The sequence below is a fragment of the Chiloscyllium plagiosum genome, unplaced genomic scaffold (assembly GCF_037043375.1).
Source record: "Chiloscyllium plagiosum isolate Xiang-an unplaced genomic scaffold, Cpla_swu_hap1 HiC_scaffold_27, whole genome shotgun sequence".
NCBI classification, from domain to species: Eukaryota; Metazoa; Chordata; class Chondrichthyes; order Orectolobiformes; family Hemiscylliidae; genus Chiloscyllium; species Chiloscyllium plagiosum.
The window spans coordinates 44241929-44261627 of NW_028270165.1; the positions used below are offsets into that span (position 1 = coordinate 44241929).

The 19699-nt window shown below is 47.0% G+C and overlaps 1 long non-coding RNA gene and 1 pseudogene across 3 annotated transcripts in view; one reads left to right on the plus strand and one right to left on the minus strand.

Moving 5' to 3' along the window:
* LOC148143829 (uncharacterized) overlaps window positions 1-19699 on the minus strand; it is a 125054-nt pseudogene that overhangs the window by 69686 nt on the left and 35669 nt on the right. The gene's annotated exons all lie outside the window — the stretch shown is intronic.
* Window positions 5623-17441, plus strand: LOC148143830 (uncharacterized). Of its 2 annotated transcripts, none has more exons than XR_015751321.1 (3): window positions 5623-5727; window positions 14402-14506; window positions 17349-17441. It is a non-coding gene; the product is annotated as an uncharacterized LOC148143830 (long non-coding RNA). The 2 variants fall into 2 exon arrangements; XR_015751322.1 differs by lacking the exon at window positions 5623-5727 and adding an exon at window positions 5738-5870.

Genomic DNA, 19699 nt, shown 5'->3' on the forward strand with positions numbered 1-19699 from the left:
GCCCCTGTAAGATCCTGAATCAGCACCTTCAGGGGAATTAGTTAGAGCAGAGGGAGAGAGAGAGTGGGATGGTGCTTTCAATTTTGTGGAATAACAAAAGAATATTCCACAGAAAGTAGAATTGCTTTTTCTGAATTTCTACCCTGCACTGATGATCCCTTTTGTAATCCCTTTTTGCAGAGTATTTGAAAATCTGAAGACTGAAGTTTCAAAATCAACAAATGAAGGGCTTACGCTCGAAACATTGACGCTCCTGCTCCTCGAATGCTGCCTGACCTCCTCTGCTTTTCGACTGACTGTCCAGCGTCTGCAGTCCTCACTTTGATGTCAATGTCTGACAGTCACTCAATCCATCGGGACCGCAACGATTTTTGACTGTGATTTCTGTGAGAGGGATCAACGCTTTTTGGTTCCTGTTTGAGGACGTTTTCAGCATCAGTGGGACTGGACGAGAGACCCCACTGTTGCCGCACACTGTGTGTGGAGCCTGAAACTGTTATACGGCCTGGAAAGGGGATTTCACGGCACGGAGCGGCTCTACACGTGTTTGTGTGCAGCTGAAGCTGTGGCCATGGAGAAACCTGAGGAATCCCACCCCATGGAGAAACCGTGGAAGTGTGGCGACTGTGGAAAAGGTTTCCGTGTCCCGTCTGCCCTGGAGACTCATCGGCGCAGTCACACCGGGGAGAGGCCATTCCCTTGCACCGACTGCGGGAAGGCCTTCAGACATTCCTCCCACCTGTTGGCCCACCAGTAGGATCACACTGGGGAAAGGCCCTTCAGCTGCCCAGAGTGTGGGAAGGGCTTCAGGTATTCCTCCACCCTGCTGAGCCACCAGCATGTCCACACAGGAGAGAGGCCCTTCAGCTGCCCTGAGTGCGGGAAGGCCTTTACCGACGTCTCCGCCCTGCTGAGGCACCAGCGGATCCACACAGGGGAGAGGCCCTTCAGCTGCCCAGAGTGTGGGAAGGCCTTCACCGATGTCTCCTCCCTGATGAGGCACCAGCAGATCCACACAGGGGAAAGGCCCTTCAGCTGCCCTGAGTGTGGGAAGGCCTTCAGTTATTCCTCCACCCTGCGGAGCCACCGGCGCGTCCACACGGGGGAGAGGCCCTTCAGCTGCCCTGAATGCGGGAAGGCCTATACCGACATCTCCTCCCTGATGAGGCACCAGCGGATCCACACTGAGGAGAGGCCCTTTGCCTGCTCTGTGCCGGAAGGTATTCAGCAATTCCTCCACTCTGCTGATCCACCAGCGTCTCCACACGGGGGAGAGGCCGTTCACCTGCTCTCAGTGCGGGAAGGGCTTCACCTGCTCCTCCAACCTGCGGAGCCACCAGCGGATCCACACCGGGGAGAGACCCTTCAGCTGCCCCGAGTGTGGCAAGGCCTTTAGTGATTCCTCCAACCTGGTGACCCACCAGCGGATCCACACCGGGGAGAGGCCGTTCACTTGCTCTCAGTGCGGCAAGGGCTTCACCCGCTCCTCCCACCTGCGGAGCCACCAGCGAGTTCACGTGCCATCGCAGGGGGATTGAAGGAGTGATGGCTGAGTGCCATTATCGATTGGACTATCAACCCAGTTCCAGGGACTTCGGGTTTGAATCCCCCCCCGACAGATGGCAGAATTGGTATTCGGTCAGAAATGTGGAGTTGGGAATCTAACGATGAGACCGTTTCAGGGAGGGGGTGGTGCGGGGGAGAAAGCCCCCATCTGATTCACACTCTCCCTTGTTAGGGAAGGGAACCGCCATTGTGGGAAAGGATTCACTCAGTCGTTCCAGCTGCATCCTTTACCCGGTCTGGCCTACACGTGACTCCAGACCCACAGCAGTCTGGTTGACTCTACACTGCCCCTTCCTGGCAAAGGAGTGGGGAGAAACTTACTTGGAGACAAGGTATGGGTTGAAATTGCTGAGTGAGGCAATACTTCCTCCAGGTTACGGCTTTACCAAGGATCCAATTACAAAGGGACAACTTGCTGCTGGCCAATAGTAAAGACAGTGAGGGGGGGGGGGGTCGGACAAGGGGAGGTGTGGTGTGTGCACTTTGACCTTGAGCTGGTCAAAAACAACTACTTTTTTCTCTGCCTTTTTGCTGGGGGGATCTGAAGCTGTAACAAAGTTGGGTTGCAATAAAGTTTACCTGAACTTACCACCGGGCTCAGACTCTCATTGAAAGCTTTGAGCTCCAAGAAGTTTTTGTTTTAAAACTGCTCATTTCTTTCAGCCTCCTGCACTAAGTTTAGAACAAAGAACATAGAACAATCCAGCACAGAACAGGCCCTTTGGCCCTCGATGTTGCGTCGACCTGTGAACTATTCTCGTCCCCCTACACTATCCCAAAATCATCCATGCACTTATGTAAGGATTGTTTAAATCTCCCTAATGTGGCTGAGTTGACTACCTTAGCAGGTAGGGCATTCCGCTCCCTTACCACTCTGTGTAAAGAACTTGTCTCTGACATCTGTCTTAAAGCTATCCCCCCTCAATTTGTAGTTATGCCTCCTCGTACACGTTGACGTGATCATCCTAGGAAAACGTCTTTCTCTGTCTACCCTATCTAATCCTCTGATCATCTTGTATGTCTCTATCAAATCCCCCCTTAGCCGCCGCCTTTCCAATGAGAAAAGGCCCAAGTCTCTCAGCCTTTCCTCATACCACCTTCCCTCCAGACCAGGCAACATCCTGGTAAATCTCCTCTGCACCGTATCCAATGCTTCCCACATCCTTCCTGAAATATGGGGACCAGAACTATACACAATATTCCAAGTGTGGCCGCACCAGCGTTTTGTATAGTTGCAGCATGATATTGCGGTTCCGGAACTCAATCCCTCTACCAATGAAACCTAACACACCGTATGCCTTCTTCACAGCACTATCCACCTGGGTGGCAACTTTCAGGGATCTACGCACATGGACTCCAAGATCCCTCTGCACATCCACACTACCAAGAATCTTTACATTGACCAAGTACTCTGCCATCCTGTTATTCTTCCCAAAGTGCATCACCTCGCATTTAGCTGCATTGAACTCCATTTGCCACCTCTCGGCCTAATTCTGCAGTTTATCCAAATTTCCCCCTGCAACCTGTAACATTCTTCCAAACTGTCCAGTACTCCACCGACTTTAGTGTCGTCTGCAAATTTACTAATCCATCCACCTATGCCTGTGTCTAAGTCAGTTATAAAAATGACAAACAGCAGTGGTCCCGAAACTAGTCATCGGACTCCAGACTGAATATTTTCCATCAACCACCACTCGCTGCCTTCTTCCAGTTTCTAATCCAAACTGCTAAATCACCCTCAATTCAATGCCTCTGCATTTTCTCCATCAGCCTACCATGTGGAACCTTATCAAAGGCTTTACTGAAGTCCAAGTATACCACATCAACTGCCCTACCCTCATCTACATGCTTGGTCACCTTCTCAAAGAACTCAATGAGATTTGTGAGACGTGACCTGCCCTCCACGAAACCATGTTGACTATCTGAAATCAAATTGTTGCTTACTAGATGATTTTAAATCTTCTCTTATAATCCTTTCCAAAATCTTTTCTACAATAGATGTAAGGCTCACTGGTCTATAATTACCTGGGTCATCTCTGCTGCCCTACTTGAACAAGGGCACAATATTTGCAATTCTCCAGTCCTCGGGTACTAAACCCGTAGACAATAACGACTCAAATATCAAAGCCAAAGGCTCTGCTATCTCCTCCCTAGCTTCCCAGAGAATCCTCGGATAAATCCCATCCAGCCCAGGGGACTTGTCTACTTTCACTCCTTCTCAAATTGATAACACCTGTGTGTAACTAACCTCGATCCTTTCGAGTCTAATATCTCGTAACTCATTCTTTTCCTGAGTGAACACCGATACAGGGTCCATGCTCAACTTCTCACTTCTGTCTTTGACTGGCCCTATTCCTACCCTAATCATCCTTTTATTCCTCACATATCTATAGAAAGCTTGAGCGATTTCCTGTATTCTATTTGCTAAAGGATGCTCCTGTCCTCTCTTTGCTCTTCTTAACTCTCTCTTTAAATCCTTCCTACGTGATTCCTGTCCTCATCTGTTCCATCTTGCTTCATCAACACATAAGCCTCATGGAACAGCATCATAAGACACAGAACTTATATCAAAACATCAGTGTCATGCAACTGATAGAATATATTGAACAAACTTAGATAGTCTTCATCTCTTAGAATGGGTGTGGGCTTTGGTTCATTAATATGTAACACTTTTCGAGTACTCAGTACAGTTCTGTTGGCCCTGTAATAGGAAGAATACTATTAGAGAGGGTTAAATAAAGATTTACCAGGATGTTGTAAGGACTGGAGGGTTTGAGGTTATAAGGAGAGGCTGGGACTTTATTCACTGGAGCACAGGAAGTTGGGGGGGGGGATGACCTCATTGAGATTGATAAAATCATGAGGATTGGAGGTAAGGTGAATAACAAAGGGCTCTTGCTTAGCGTCGGCGAGCTCAAAACTAGGGGGCATTTTTTTTAATGTGAGGAGAGAGATTTAAAAGGAACCGGAGGGGCAACATTTTGAAAGAGGGTGATTTCCACGTGGAATTAACTTGCTGAGGATGTGGTAGATGCAGGTACAGTGACAACATTGAAACAGCATTTGGATGGGTACATGAATGGAAAGGTTAGAGGGATATGGGCCAAATGCAGGCAAGTGGGACTGGTTTAGTTTGGAATCCTGGTCGGCATGGACGAATTGGACCGAAGTGTCTGTTTCTGTGCTGGAAACCTTTATTGAAACCGGTAGAATTCTGAAAGGGGCTTGACAGGATAGATGCAGATAAAATGCTCCTTTGGTGGGGAGGGTCATCGAATTCCGACAATGTGGAAGCGGGCCATTCAGCCCATCGATTCCTCTCTGGCCCTCTGAACAGTATCCCACCCATACTCAACCCCTTACTGCGTATTTCCCATGGCCAAGCCACCCTAACCTGTACATCCCTGGTCACTATGGGTAACTTAGCACGGCCAATTCTCCCTAACCTACACCCGAATCTATAACTTACCTTCTCAAGATTGTAATTTAAATGCAGAGCTTTTCTAAGAAAAATGTCAGTCTGACTCAACATTGGGACACAGACAGAATTCACACCTATTGTCTCTACTGATAAATAGGGCAACGTCTCTTCGAAATGTAGATTCATTTAGATATAACTGCGTCACTTTACATATGAAGATATCCCTTTGAATGTGGCACATCCCTTTGAAATGTAATCTCGTCCATTTAAACCTCTTTATTTGCAGAAATACCCGTTAAAATGTCCGTGTCCCTTTAAAATGCAGATTGCCCCCTTTAGATATGACGCCGTTCCGTTAGATGTCGGAATATCTGTTTAAATTGAGCCGTGAGCTTTCCCAATGTAGATAGGGCTCCTGGAAACGTGGCAGTGTCCCCCCTGCAGCTGCAGAGCGAGACAGGAGAGTTTGTTTTTGTGAATGAGCAGTTGTAGCGCGAGGTGGCTGTTGCTTGGTGACGGTGAGGCTCCCCGGCCCCGCCCATCCCCCGTGCAGACGTCACGCGGGGGCGAAGGCGGTTGGGAGGAGAAGTCGCTCGAGCGGGGAAGCGGCGGGAGGGCGGCCGTTAGGAAAATGACGCCGTGCGGCCCGGGGCAGACACCCGTCACTGGGCACCGCCGCCTTCCTGGTGCAGCTGCTGTGTCACGGCCACACCGGCCGGCTGTACAGCAGGCAGGAGCCGGTGAGCATTCTGGAGGCGGATGGGGTTAAGGGCCTGCTTGGGAACTCGTCGGCCGCCTGGGTGGTGGAGTTCTACTGGTCGTGGGGCGGCCCCTGTGTCAACTATGGGGCCACCTGGAAGGTACTGGGCCCGGGAGGTGAAAGGTGAGGTAGGTTGGGGGGGAACGGAGGGGAAGGAATGTGGGGCCTGTCCTGTCATAGTGACATTTTACACTCACTTTCCATCTGCTTTTACTGGCGTTTGTGCTGTTTACCCCTCACTGTTTGTTTAATCCTTGTGCTGTTTGCCCCTCACTGTGTGTTTAATCCTTGTGCTGTTTACCCTTTGCTGTTACTTGTGCAATTGCTGAGGGTTGCTGAAACTTTATTGCTGGAACAGCACAGCAGGTCAGGCAGCATCTAGGGAACAGAAGATTCGACGTTTCGGGCACATGCCCTTCTTCAGGAATGAGCAGAGAGTGTTCAGCAGGAGAAGATAAAAGGTAGGGAGGAGGGACTTGGAGGAGGGGCGTTGGAAATGTGATAGGTGGAAAGAGGTCAAGGTGAAGGTGATAGGTCGGAGTAGGGTGGAGGCGGAGAGGTCAAGAAGAAGACTGCAGGTCAGGAAGGCGGTGCCGGGCTGGAGGGATTCGGCTGAGACAAGGTGGGGGGAGGGGGGATGAAGAAACTGGTGAAGTCCAAGTTCATCCCCTGTGGTTGGAGGGTTCCCAGTCGGAAGATAAGACGCTCCTCCTCCGACCGTCGCGTTGTTGTGGTTTGGCGGTGGATGAGTCCAATGACCTGCATATCCTCGGTGGAGTGGGAGGGGGAAGCACAGCATTTCAACTAAGCGTCTTATCTTCCGACTGGGAACCCTCCAACCACAGGGGATGAACTTGGACTTCACCAGTTTCTTCATCCCCCCCTCCCCCCACCTTGTCTTAGCCGAATCCCTCCAGCCCGGCACCGCCTTCCTGACCTGCAGTCTTCTTCTTGACCTCTCCGCCTCCACCCTACTCCGACCTATCACCTTCACCTTGACCTCTTTCCACCTATCACATTTCCAACGCCCCTCCTCCAAGTCCCTCCTCCCTACCTTTTATCTTCTCCTGCTGAACACTCTCTGCTCATTCCTGAAGAAGGGCATGTGCCCGAAACGTCGAATCTTCTGTTCCCTAGATGCTGCCTGACCTGCTGTGCTGTTCCAGCAATAAAGTTTCAGCTTTGATCTCCAGCGTCTGCAGACCTCACTTTCTCCTCAATTGCTGATGGTAGTGTGTAAATACTAGTGAAGGAGATTATGCACCAGCATGTATATGTTCCTCAGGCATTGAAGGGGCAGGATCTGTTGAGAATGGTTGGTCAAGTGTGTGGTGTACTAAACCTTGTTAATATGGGTATAGTTATGATTTGGAGATGCCAGTGTTGGACAGGGATGTACAAAGTTAAAACTCACACAACACCAGGTTATAGTCCAACAGGTTTAATCAGCTGATGAAGTAGCATCGCTCCGAAAGCTAGTGTGCTTCCAATTAAACCTGTTGGACTATAACCTGGTGTTGTGTGATTTTTAACTGGGTATAGTTTGTTACTTGGAAAATATACTTTTTATTATTTAGAGTCATAGAGATGTACAGCACGGAAACATACCCATTTGGTCCAACCTGTCCATGCCAGCCAAATATCCTAAATTAATCTAGTCACATTTGTCAGCACTTGGCTCATATCCCTCTAAACCCTTCCTATTCATAGACCCATCCAGATGCCTTTTAAATGCTGTAATTATACCGGCTTCCACTACTTCCTCTGGCAGTTCATTCCATACATGCACCACCCTCTGCATGGAAACGTTGCCCCTAAGGTACCTTTTATATCTTTCTGCTCTCGCCCTAAACCTGTGCCCTCTAGTTGTGAACTTCACCCCAACACTGAGGAAAAGACATAAAAACATTGAGCAGCCAGACAAATGCAAAAGCAATAAAATATCGAGACACATAGTGTAAAACAAATTATGGCTCTAATCCTTTTTGTTCTCTGAGGCATATGGACACTTAATCTGTCAATAACATCAGCATTGCTACAGAGCATATTGTGTACACTCCTCAGTGTCAACAAGCAGGGCACATGTTTGCCGGTGTCACCAAAACATTGGGCATGTTCCTCGCTGTTGGCAGAAAAGGGGCGAGACCTACTTTTGATGGACAAATAAGGAGCACTGGAGGACCAGAAGGAGAGTTGTCCTCATGCCAATTGGAGCTCCCCTATTGTCTGAATGCGGAAGGTGGACCATGAGCTTCTTAAGGTCCTGCTCCTCCTCTCACACTGAATGAAGATTGAGCTTCACCTCAGACTGCAACTTCCTTCCTCTGTCCAACATCTGTGAGTACAGCACTCTCTTTTCTCACCCCCTTTTCCATTTACGTTTCATTCTGGGGTTCAATTGTTGACTTGGAGCAACTGAAAGGAATGGGAATGAATCCAGCGAGGGGATAGACTCTGGAAAAGTTAGTCCATGCCTGTGTCTCAATTGGCAATACAGACAGGCAGGAGTCTGTAAGAATGCAGCAAGCCAGGCAGTATCAGGAGGTGGAGAAGTCGACGTTTCGGGTGTAACCCTTGTTCAGGACTGGGGGTGAGTATAGGGAGAGCTGCAGAACAAGGGTATGCTGAGGGCAGGGTGATGAACTGGGGATAGGTGTAAATAGGTAGAGGGTACGACCTGGTTGGTGAATGTGAGGAAGGAACCTAGTTGGTGGCAGGGAGGTGGAGGGGCAGGGGCTCGGAACGGAGGTTATTTGAAATTGGAGAACTCACTGTTGAGTCCTTCGGGCTGTGGACTGCTCAGGTGGAAGATGAGATGTTGTTCCTCCAATTTGCACTGTGGTTTGTTGTGGCAATGGATGGGGCCAAAAATGGTCATGTCAGAAAGGGAGTGGGAAGGGGAATGAAAATGGGTGGTGACTGGGAGGTCCGGTCGGCCTCTGCAGACCTTGCTGCGATGCTCGGCGAACCGTTCCCCAAGTTTATGCTCGTGCTCCCCGACGTAGAGAAGGCCACAGTTGGCAAATACAGTACCCCAACATAAAGTTACAGCCTTTGCTGTGGGAAAAAAAGTAGAAAGGTATATTGTTTAAATGGTGATATATTGGGATGTGGAGAAAGTGAGGACTGGAGATTAGAGTCAAAAGGTGTGGTGCTGGAAAAGCACAATAGGTCAAGCAGCATCCGAGCAGTAGGACAGTCAAGGTTTTGGGCGCAAGCCTTTCATCAAGAATGATGCGTGGATGTTCAGAGGGGCATCAGTGTCCTTCTGTGCCAGTTGTCAGACAGGTGCAGCAGGCAATGAGCAAGGCAAGTGGTGTATTAGCAAGAGGAATTAAGTTCAGAAGCGGGGATGTCTTCCTGCAGTTGGGGGGTCATTGAATATTCGAGGAGAAAGTGAGGTCTGCCGATACTGGAGATCAGAGCTGAAAATGTGTTGCTGGAACAGCGCAGCAGGTCAGGCAGCATCCAGGGAACAGGAGAATTGACGTTTGATTCCTAAAGAAGGGCTTATGCCCGAAACGTCGATTCTCCTGTTCCCAGGATGCTGCCTGACCTGCTGCGCTGTTCCAGCAACACATTTTCAGGTCATTGAATATATTCAAGGTTGAGTTCATCTGATTTTTATGTGGATGTTTATGGGGAAGGCAAGAAAATGGTCTTGAGACAAGTACAGAACCATACAGCACAGAAACAGACCCTTCAGTCCAACTAGTCCATGCTGACTATGTTCACCAGCTAAACCAGTCCCACCTGCCAGTGTTTTGGCCCATACCCTTCTGAACATTTCCTAATCATGTAATTATCCAAATGTCTTTTAAACCTTGTAACTGTACCTGCACCCACCACTTCCTCTGGACATTCAGTCCACACGTGAACCACACTCTGTACATAAAAAATATTGTGCCCTTCAAGTCTTTTTAAAATCTCTTTCTCCTCTCACATTCAAAATTTGCTCCCTCATCTTGAAACCCCCAGCCTAGGGGAAGGACACCTGTCATTCACCTCAGCTCTCCACTCATGATTTTATAAACCTTGATAAGGTCACATCTCCACCTCCTATGCTCCAGTGAAAAAGTCCCAGCCCATCCACCTAGATGCAGGTAGATCCATATCCAGTCATGATCGGTTCAATGCTGGTCCCAATTTTCTCTCTCGGTGTCCAGGACAGCAAGAGACCACAAGACATAGAAGCAGAAATTAGACCACCAGGTCTGCTCATTCCATTCAATCATCGCTGATTAGTTTCTCAATCCCATTCTTCCACTTTCAACAAAGTGAAAACGGACGGAGAGAGTGTGGGACGGAGATTTTCCGCTTCTAGGGAATAATAGAGGAAAGAGAGTTCACGATAAATTAGAATTTTTGGGATCGGCTGATGAGCCGAGGAGTGTCAGTTGGAGTTTAATTTAGAGAAGTCTGAGGTTTGCATTTTGGTCAAGCAATCCAGGCAGGACTGATGCAGTTAGGGGAATGTTGCAAAATAAAGAGACCTTGGAGTGCAGGTTCATAGTTCCTTGAAAGTGGAGTCTCAGGTGGATAGAATAATGAAGAAGGCGTTTGGTTTGCTTTCCTTCATTGCTCAGAGCATTCAGTATAGGAGTTGGGAGGTCATGTAATACACCCTTCCCCCTCAAATGTGTGGTATCTAACTGCTTCATTGTTTCTAGTGAATACAGCCCACACCTCCCGCTACTGCCATAACATGAAAGCACTAGCTTTTGGAGTTCTGCTCTTTTATCAGGTGGTTGTGGAGAATAAGATCATGATCACAGAATTTATAGCCAAAGGAGTCCAGTGTCATGGAGATGTGATACATTAAACAATTTAGATTAAATCTTCCATCTTTTAGAATGGGGTTCTGTTCTTTGGTATGTTAATCCCAGAACCTGTTTTCAGTAACTTTCTCAAGAACGTAATTTAAATGCAGAGCTTTTCTATCCAAAATGTCAGGCTGATTCGACATTGGGACCCAGACAGAATTCACACCGATTGAAGGGTAGGCTGGGACTTTTTTCACTGGAGCACAGGAGGTTGAAAGGTGAAGGTGTCGGGTGCCTCGTTAGCAAGTTTGCAGATGACGCTCAGATTGATGGAATATCAGATAGTGAAGGGGACTGTCAGATGATACTGCAGAATATAGATTGGAGAGTTGGGAAGAGAAATGGAGTTTAATCCAGACAAATGCGAGGTGATGCATTTTGGAAGGTGCAATTCGAGAGCAAACTATACGTTAAATGGGAAGGTCCTGGGGGAAATTGATGTACAGAGAGATCTGGGTGTTCAGATCTATTGCCATCTTCAGAGAACAATGTCTGTCAGTAGAGTGGTTAAGGCAGCATACAACATGCTTTCCATCATCGGACGGAGTATTGAGTACAAGAGCTGGCAGGCCATGTTGAAGTTATATAAGATTTTGATTCGGCCACATTTGGAATACTGCTGTACAATTCCGGTCGCCAGATTTCCCAAAGGATGTGGATGCTTTGGAGAGGGTGCAGAGGAGGTTCACCAGGATGTTGCCTGTTATGGAGAGCGCTAACTATGAGGAGAGGTTGAGTAGATTAGGAGTATTTTCATTGGAAATAAGGAGGTTGAGGAGGGGTCTTGATTGAGGCCTATAAAACCATGAGGCATGTAGACAGGGGTGGATAGGAAGAATTTTTTTTTCCCCCATAGGGGAAGACTTAATTACTAGGAGTCACGAGTTCAAAGTGAGAGGGGAAAGGTTTGAGGGAGATCTACATGGAAAATTCTTTACGCAGAGGGTGGTGGGTGCCTCATGCAGTGGAGGCAGTAGGGCTGGGATCAATAGCGTCATTTAAGATGTATCTAGACAGATACATGAATCGGCAGGGAGCAAAGGGATACAGATCCTTAGAAAATAGGCGGCAGGTTTAGATAGAGAATCTCGATCAGCATAGCCTTGGAGGGCTGAAGGGCCTGTTCCTGTGCTGTCAGGTTCTTTGTTCTCTTTATAGAGGTTTCCAAAACCATGAGGGGCATAGATAAGGTGAACGGCATGTGTCATTTCAAGATTAGGCCACAAATTAAGGTGAGAGGAGAAAGATTTTAATAAGAGATGAGGAGCACCTTTTTTGTAAACAGTGGTTTGTGTGTGGAATAAATGTCCAGAGGAAATAGTGGATGCTGGTTGTGTAACAACGTTTAAAAGACATTTGGATAAGTACATGAATAGGAAAGGTTCAGGGGATATGGGCCAAATACAGGTAGGTGGGACTAGTTTAGTTTGTGAATATAGTCAGCATGGACTAGTTGGGCTGAAGGGTCTGTTCTGTGCTCTATGACCCTTTAACTGTTCTGTACTGGTCTTAAAATCATTTTACTTGCCTTCCCCCAGAAACATCCACTTCTTTCTTGTTCTAAAATCAGACAAACTCAGCCTTGAATATATTCAATGACCCCCTAACTGCAGAGACTTCTGAACTCATTTCCTCTTGCTAATATACCACTTGCCTTGCTGATTGCTTGCTGCACCTGTCTGACAACTGGCAGTGACTGGTGTGGAAGGATGCTGAGGCCACTTTTTACATCCACACATCATTCCTGAGGAAGGGCTCATGCCTGAAACGTTGATTCTCCTGCTTCTCGGATGCTGTCTGATCTGCTGTGCTTTTCCAGTGCCACACTTTTCAACTGTCATCTCTAGCATCTGCAGTCCTCACTTTCTCCGCATCCCAATATGTCACCATTTAAACAACGTACCTCCTTTCAGCAGTTATTTGTTCGTAACTGAGGCTATAATTTCACGCTGTGGGACTGCATTTGCCATGTGTTTGCCAATTGAGATACAGACCTGGACCAACGTTTCCCGACTCTGTCCCCTCCCTGGATTCACTCACTTTCTTCAGTTGCTGAATGTCAACAATTGGCTTCTCATTGGTCCATTTGAAGAAGGATTTGCGCCATTTTTGCAGACAGCAAAGAGCGTGAATAGCTTTTGCTGAACCAGCATGGAAACAGACCCTTCGGTCCAACCCGTCCATGCCGACCAGATATCCCATCCCAATCTAGTCCCACCTGCCAGCATTTGGCCCATATCCCTCCAAACCCTTCCTATTCATGTACCCATCCAAATGCCTCTTAAATGTTACAATTGTACCAGCTTCCACCACTTCCTCTGGCAGCTCATTCCATACACGTACCACTTTCTGTGTGAAGAAGTTTCCCAGTAGGTCTCTTTTATATCTTTCCCCTCTCACCCTAAACCTATACCCTTGACTTCTGGACTCCCCCACCCCAGGGAAAAGACTTTATCTATCCTATCCATGCCCCTTTTGTAAACCTCAGCTTCCGACGCTCCAGGGAAAATAGCCCCAACCTGTTTAGCCTCTCCCTATACCTCAAATCCTCCAACCCTGGCAACATCCTTGTGAATCTTTTCTAAACTCTTTCAAGTTTCACAAAATCTTTCCAATAGGAAGGAGACCAGAATTGCACACAATATTGCAACAGTGGCCTAACCAATGTCCTGTACAACAGCCACATGACCTCCCAACTTCTGTACTCAATCCTCTGACCAATAAAGGAAAGCATACCAAACACCACCTTTACAGTTCTATCTATCTGCGACGCCAGTTTCAAGGAGATATGAACCTGCACTGTGAGGTGTCTTCGTTCAGCAACACTCCCTAGGACCTTACCATTAAGTGTATAAGTCCTGCTAAGATTTGCTTTCCCAAAATGCAGCACCTCACATTTATCTGAATTAAACTCCATCTGCCACTTCTCAGCCCATTGGCCAATCTGGTCAAGATCCTGTTGTAATCTGAGGTAACCCTCTTCACTGTCCACTGCACCTCCAATTTTGGTATCATCTGCAAACTTACTAACTGTACCTCTTATACTCGCATCCAAATCATTAATGTAAATGACAAAATGTAGAGGGCCCAGCACCGATCCTTCTGGCACTCCACTGGTCACAGGCCTCCAGTCTGAAAAACAACCCTGCATCACCACCCTCTGTCTTCTACCTTTCAGCCAGTTCTGTATCCAAATGGCTAGTTCTCCCTGTATTCCATGAGATCTAATCTTGCTAATCAGTCTCCCATGGGGAACCTTGTCGAACGCCTTACTGAAGTCTATATGGATCACATCTACCGCTCTGCCCTCCTCAATCCTCTTTACTTCCTCAAAAACTCAAAATTTGAGATATGATTTCCCACACAAAAAGCCATGTTGACTATCCCTAATCAGTCCTTGCCTTTCCAAACACATGTACATCCTGTCCCTCAGGACTCCCTCCAACAACGTGCCTGCCACCGATGTCAGGCTCACTGGTCTATAGTTCCCTGGCTTGTCCTTACCACCCTTCTTAAACAGTGGCACCACATTAGCCAACCTCCAGTCTTCCGGCATGCGCAGTGTTCTCTCCTAGCAGATTTAAAGTGTGCAAATGCCACAATTTCTTCCCCCGTCACTCGACATAACCGCGCATACTCCTTTCTGTGTTTGATGTTCATCTTCCCTATAACCCTCATGATTTTATAAATCTCAAATGAGGTCACCCCTCAACCTCCTGTGCTCAAGTGAAGAGTGTCTCAGCCTCTCCTTACAACTCAAACCCTCCAGTCCTGGCAACATCCTGGTAAATCTTTACTGAACCCTTTCTAATAGAATTCTTCCTATTACAGGGCCACCAGAAGCGTTCTCAGTACTCTACAAGTGACTTCACCAACATCCTGTACAACTTCAACATTATGTCCCAGCTCCTTTATTCAATGGTGTGAACAATTAAGGTAAGTGTGTTGAATGCCTTCTGAAGCTTCCTTCCAACCAGTGATGCAACTTTCAAAGAAGTATATATCTGAACCCCCCGCCCCCCACCATATCCCTCTGTACAAGCCCGGCCCTTCCTTATTTTGGCAAAATGCAACCCCTCACCTTTTATCTATACACATGTTCTCTCTCAGACAGACACACCCCCCCAACACACACACACCCTTTCACAGGCTTCTCCTCCATCACACTCACTTTACCAAGCATGTGCACACATACTCTCTTACACGCGCACTCATGCTGCACACATACATATAACAATGTAGTGCATTTGCAGAATTATATTTGCAGATATATTCAATTTTGCACAAAACGCACAATATGCAGGTAGTCAATCCATGTAATATTTTATAAATTCCTAGTTTGGAAATAGAACCAGTCCAATTTAAGATTGGGATACTCTCACACCTTTCATGCATTGTCTGGACTGAGATGTCACCTGTTTTTTAAAAAGACCTTAAGTGATCTTGAGAATATGACTTAATAGTAGTACTGCGATGTACACATTAATGAACTAAAACCTGCAACCCATTCTAAAAGATGAAAGATTTAACAACAATCTACGTTTGTCAATATATCATCAGTTGCATGACATTGATCTTTTGCTCTTAACTCTGTGTCTTATGATCCTGCTCCACAGTTACCCGATGAAGGAGCAGCACTCCGAAAGCTGGTGCTTCCAAATAAATCTGTTGGACTATAACCTGGTGTTGTGATTTTTAAACCGTGTCCAACCTAGTCCAACAGCAGCACCTCCACCTCGTTTCTAGTGAACACAGCCCATACTTCCCAGTGCTGCCAGTAAACTGCCGATGAAACGATGCACTCCTGAAAAATTTATAGTATCTAACGAAACCAGCTACTCATTCACTGCTCCATCTAATACACAACATTGGAAACTTAGTGCAGAAGGCTGCAAGAAATGAGCAGCTTTAAAACAAAAACCGCTTGGAGCTTTCAATGAGAGCCTGAGCCCAGCAGTATGTTCTGGTTACCTTTTATTTTGTGTCCCAACATGGTTACAGCTTCAGATCCCCCCCCCTCCCCCAGCAAAAAGGGCAGAGAAAGAGTAGCTGTTTTTTAGACAACTCCACAACAGGGGAAAGGAGCAAAGGGCGGGGCAAGGCCAACAGCAGGCCCCCACACTACGCCTGCATTGCCTTGCACAGTTTACAAAAATCCCTTCCCCTTCAGAGACTCCCCACAGTGTGGGAGCAGGCCAACTGGCCCAAAGACGACACACCGATCCTCCGAAAGGTAACCCACCCACACAATTCCCCTATTGCTCAACATTTACCCCTGACTAATGCACCTAACCTGCACATCCCTGGGCACTATCTGAACCTGGACAAAGTTAAAAATCTCACAACACTAGGCTAAGTCCGACAGTTTATTTGGAAACACGAGCTTCGGAGCACTGCTTCTTCATCAGGTGATTGTGGACAATAAGATCATATGGCACAGAATTTATAGGAAAACATTACAGTGCCCTGCCACTGAACTGATATATTGAACAAACCTGGATTGTTAAGTCTTTCATATTTTAGAATAGGTTGCAGCAAACATTAATTAGATTACTTACAGTGTGGAAACAGGCCCTTCGGTCCAACAAGTCCACACCGCCCCGCCGAAGCGCAACCCACCCATACCCCCTACATTTACCCTTTACCTAACACTACGGGCAATTTAGCATGGCCAATTCACCTGACCTGCACATCTTTGGACTGTGGGAGGAAACCAGAGCACCCGGAGGAAACCCACACAGTCAGTCGCTTGAGGCGGGAATTGAACCCAGGTCTCTGGAGCTGTGAGGCAGCAGTGCTAACCACTGTGCCACCGTGCCGCCCACTAAACAAAAACAAACATTGCATAGGGCTTTCTGATAGGAAGGAAACCAGAATTGCATGCAATATTCCAACTGTACAGCTGTAACATGACCTCCCAACTCCTGTACTCAATACTCTGACCAATAAAGGAAAGCATACCAAATGCCATCTGCACTATCCTATTGACCTGCGACTCCACTTTCATAGAGCTGTGAGCCTGCACTCCAAGGTCTTTTTGTTCAGCAACACTCCCTCGGACCTTACCATTAAGTGTACAAGTCCTTCTAAGATTTGCTTTCCCAAAATGCAGCACCTCACATTTACCTAAATTAGATTCCACTTGCCACTTCTCAGCCCATTGGCCCATCTGATCAAGATCCCATTGTAATCTGAGGTAACCTCCTTCGTTGTCCACTACACCTCCAATTTTGGTGTCATCAGCAAACTTACTTACTATACCACTTATGCTCACATCCAAAAGGTAGTGGGCCCATTATCTATTTTCAAAGTGGAATTTACAATATATTACATGTATTGACTGCCTGCAGACTGTGCAGTCTTTGAGCAAAGTAGAATGTATTTGCAAACATCATGCTACAAAGACAAACTCCCACCATGGATGATCTATCATGTGTGCATGAGATAGAGAAAAAGTCCATGTCTGTGCTGTATATCTCTGTCTATTTGATAACAGATGCTTTATTCCTGTTGGTGTAAATGTTGTTGTAATTCATAGCTGGGTACTAATAGATGTAAGGGTGACAGAATTCCTCAAGTAGGGCACTGTAAAATTCCTGAGAGACCCCTATTCCTGGTTTACTTCCTCATGAACAAACATTAAGCACGTGCGCCTATTTATGATTTTTGTTTCATTTTTTCTTGTTTGATTCCCTGCTATGACTGCACCTTGTATCAGGATGGTTGACAGGCTGGGAGATTGTGGGTTGGGTCTTGATTGAATATTTTATCGTTCCAGAAGTTATAAAAGGCGGTGTCAAAGCTTTAACAGAAATCCAGCAGAGCTGAGAACAGACCGACATCTTAGTCTGTGGGAACAGGAGGATCAACACAGGACAGAAATCAGGGCCTGAAACCCGAGCTGACACCAGACCACCGTGTGATCAGTGCTTTGATTACCACCATCCTTCTACATCAGTCAATGCCAGTTGTCAGACAGGTGCAGCAAGGCAAGTGGTATATTAACAAGCTGAACTGAGATTAGAAGTGGGGATGTCTTCCTGCAGTTAGGGGGTCATTGAATATATTCAAGGCTGAGTTCATCTGATTTTTGAACAATAAAGTGTGGATTTCTTTGTGCGCAGGAGGTGTTTTTTTTTATTTTGAATGGTTTATGTGTTGGATGCAGGTACAGTATCCACGTTGAAGGTGGAAGGCAAGAAAATGGTTTTAAGACCACGACAGAACAGTTACGTTAGACAGCACAGAAACGGACCCTTCAGTCCAACTATTCCATGCTGTCTACGTTCTCAAACTAAACTGGTGCCACTTGCCAGTGTTTGGCCCACATCCCTCCGCACCGTGCCTCTTCATATACTTATCCAAATGTCTTTTAAACGTTGCATCTGAATGTGCATCCACCACTTCCTCTTTACATTCACTCCACACGTGAACCACTCTGTTTATAAACAAACTTTTCCTGATTCTGTCCGCTCCGTGAGTTCATTCCCTTTCCTTTCGGTTGCTGCAAGTCGTAAATTGAAGCCCAGAATGAAAATCATGGAAAAGGAGTTGTGAAGAGAGTACCATACACTCAGATGGTTGACAGAATAAGGAGGTTACAGTCTGGAGCAAACTCAATCTTCATTCAGAGAGAGCAGCAGCAGCTTCCGAAGCTCCTGTTCCAACGTCTGCATCCAGACAATAGGAAGGCTCTGATTGACAGAAGGACCAGTCACCTTCCGGTCCTCCAGGGCTCCTGACTGGCCTCTTTCACTACCCTGTGTCCCAATGATGCAACTTTCAAAGAACTATGTACCTGATTTGGAGATGCCGCTGTTGGACTGGGGTGTGCGAAGTTAAATTTCACACAATACCAGGTGATACTCTAACAGGCTCATTTGTAAGCACTCGCATTTGGAGCACTGCTCTTTCATCAGGTGGTTGTGTCTTATGATCCTGTTCCACAAACACCCAATGAAGAAGCTCGTGCTTCCAAATAAGCCAGTTGGACGATAACCTGGTGTTGAGTTTTAACTTTATCCACCCCAGTCCAACACCGGCACCTCCACATCATGTCTAGTGAACCAAGCACACACTTCTCAGTGCTGCCAGGAAACTACAATGCTGATGACATTGCACTCCTGAAAATTTTACAATTTCTAACAATGCTGGCTACTCATTCACTGCTGCAACCGATACACAACATTGGAAACATAGTACAGGAGACTGTCAGAAATGAGCACAGCAGGTCAGGCAGCATCTGAGGAGCAGGAACATCAACGTTTCTGGCAAAAACCTGAGGAAGGGCTTTTGCCCGAAATGTCAATTTCCCTGCTCCTCGCACGCTGCCTGACCTGCAGTGCTTTGCCAGCACCACTCTAATCTTGACTCTGATCTCTTGCATCAGCAGTTCTCACTTTCACATGTAAAGTGAGCAGTTTTAAAACAAAAACCTGTTGCAGTTTAAAGCTCTCAGTGAGAGTCTGAGCTCAGTGTGAAGTTCAGGTCATCTTTATTGTGACCCAACTTTGTTACAACTTCAGAATCTCCCAGCAGAAAGGCGTAGAAAAAGTAGCAATTTTTAAAAAATAGCTCAAGGTCAAAGTGCAACCCCTCACTTTCTTCATTATTGGTCACCACTGAGTCGTCCCTTTGTAACTGCATCCTTGGTACAGCCTTAACCTGGAGGAAGTATTGCCTCACTCAGCAATTTCAACCTGTATTCCAATCAAGTTGGATGAGCAGCGTAGAGTCCACCAGCCTGTTGTGGGGCTGGAGTCACGTGTAGGCCAGACCGGGTAAAGGATGCAGCTGGGACGACTGCTCTCATAACTGCTCAAGTCTTCCCTAAAAAAGAACTGAGTGAATCAGATGGGGGTTTTCTTCCACCCCCACCCCACCGACAATGGTTTCACCGTTAGATTCTGAACTCCAGATTTCTGACCAAATTCGAATTCCACCATCTGTGTGGACCCGTTGGTGCCTCAACAGGTTGGAGGATTCACGGAATGTCCTTCTGCACTCGGGGCAGCTGAAGGGTCTCTCCCCCGTGTGGACCCACCGGTGCCTCAGCAGGGCAGAGGCCTGGGTAAAGGCCTTCCTGCACTCAGGGCAGCTGATTCCCTGCTGTGACTACACTGTGCCTGG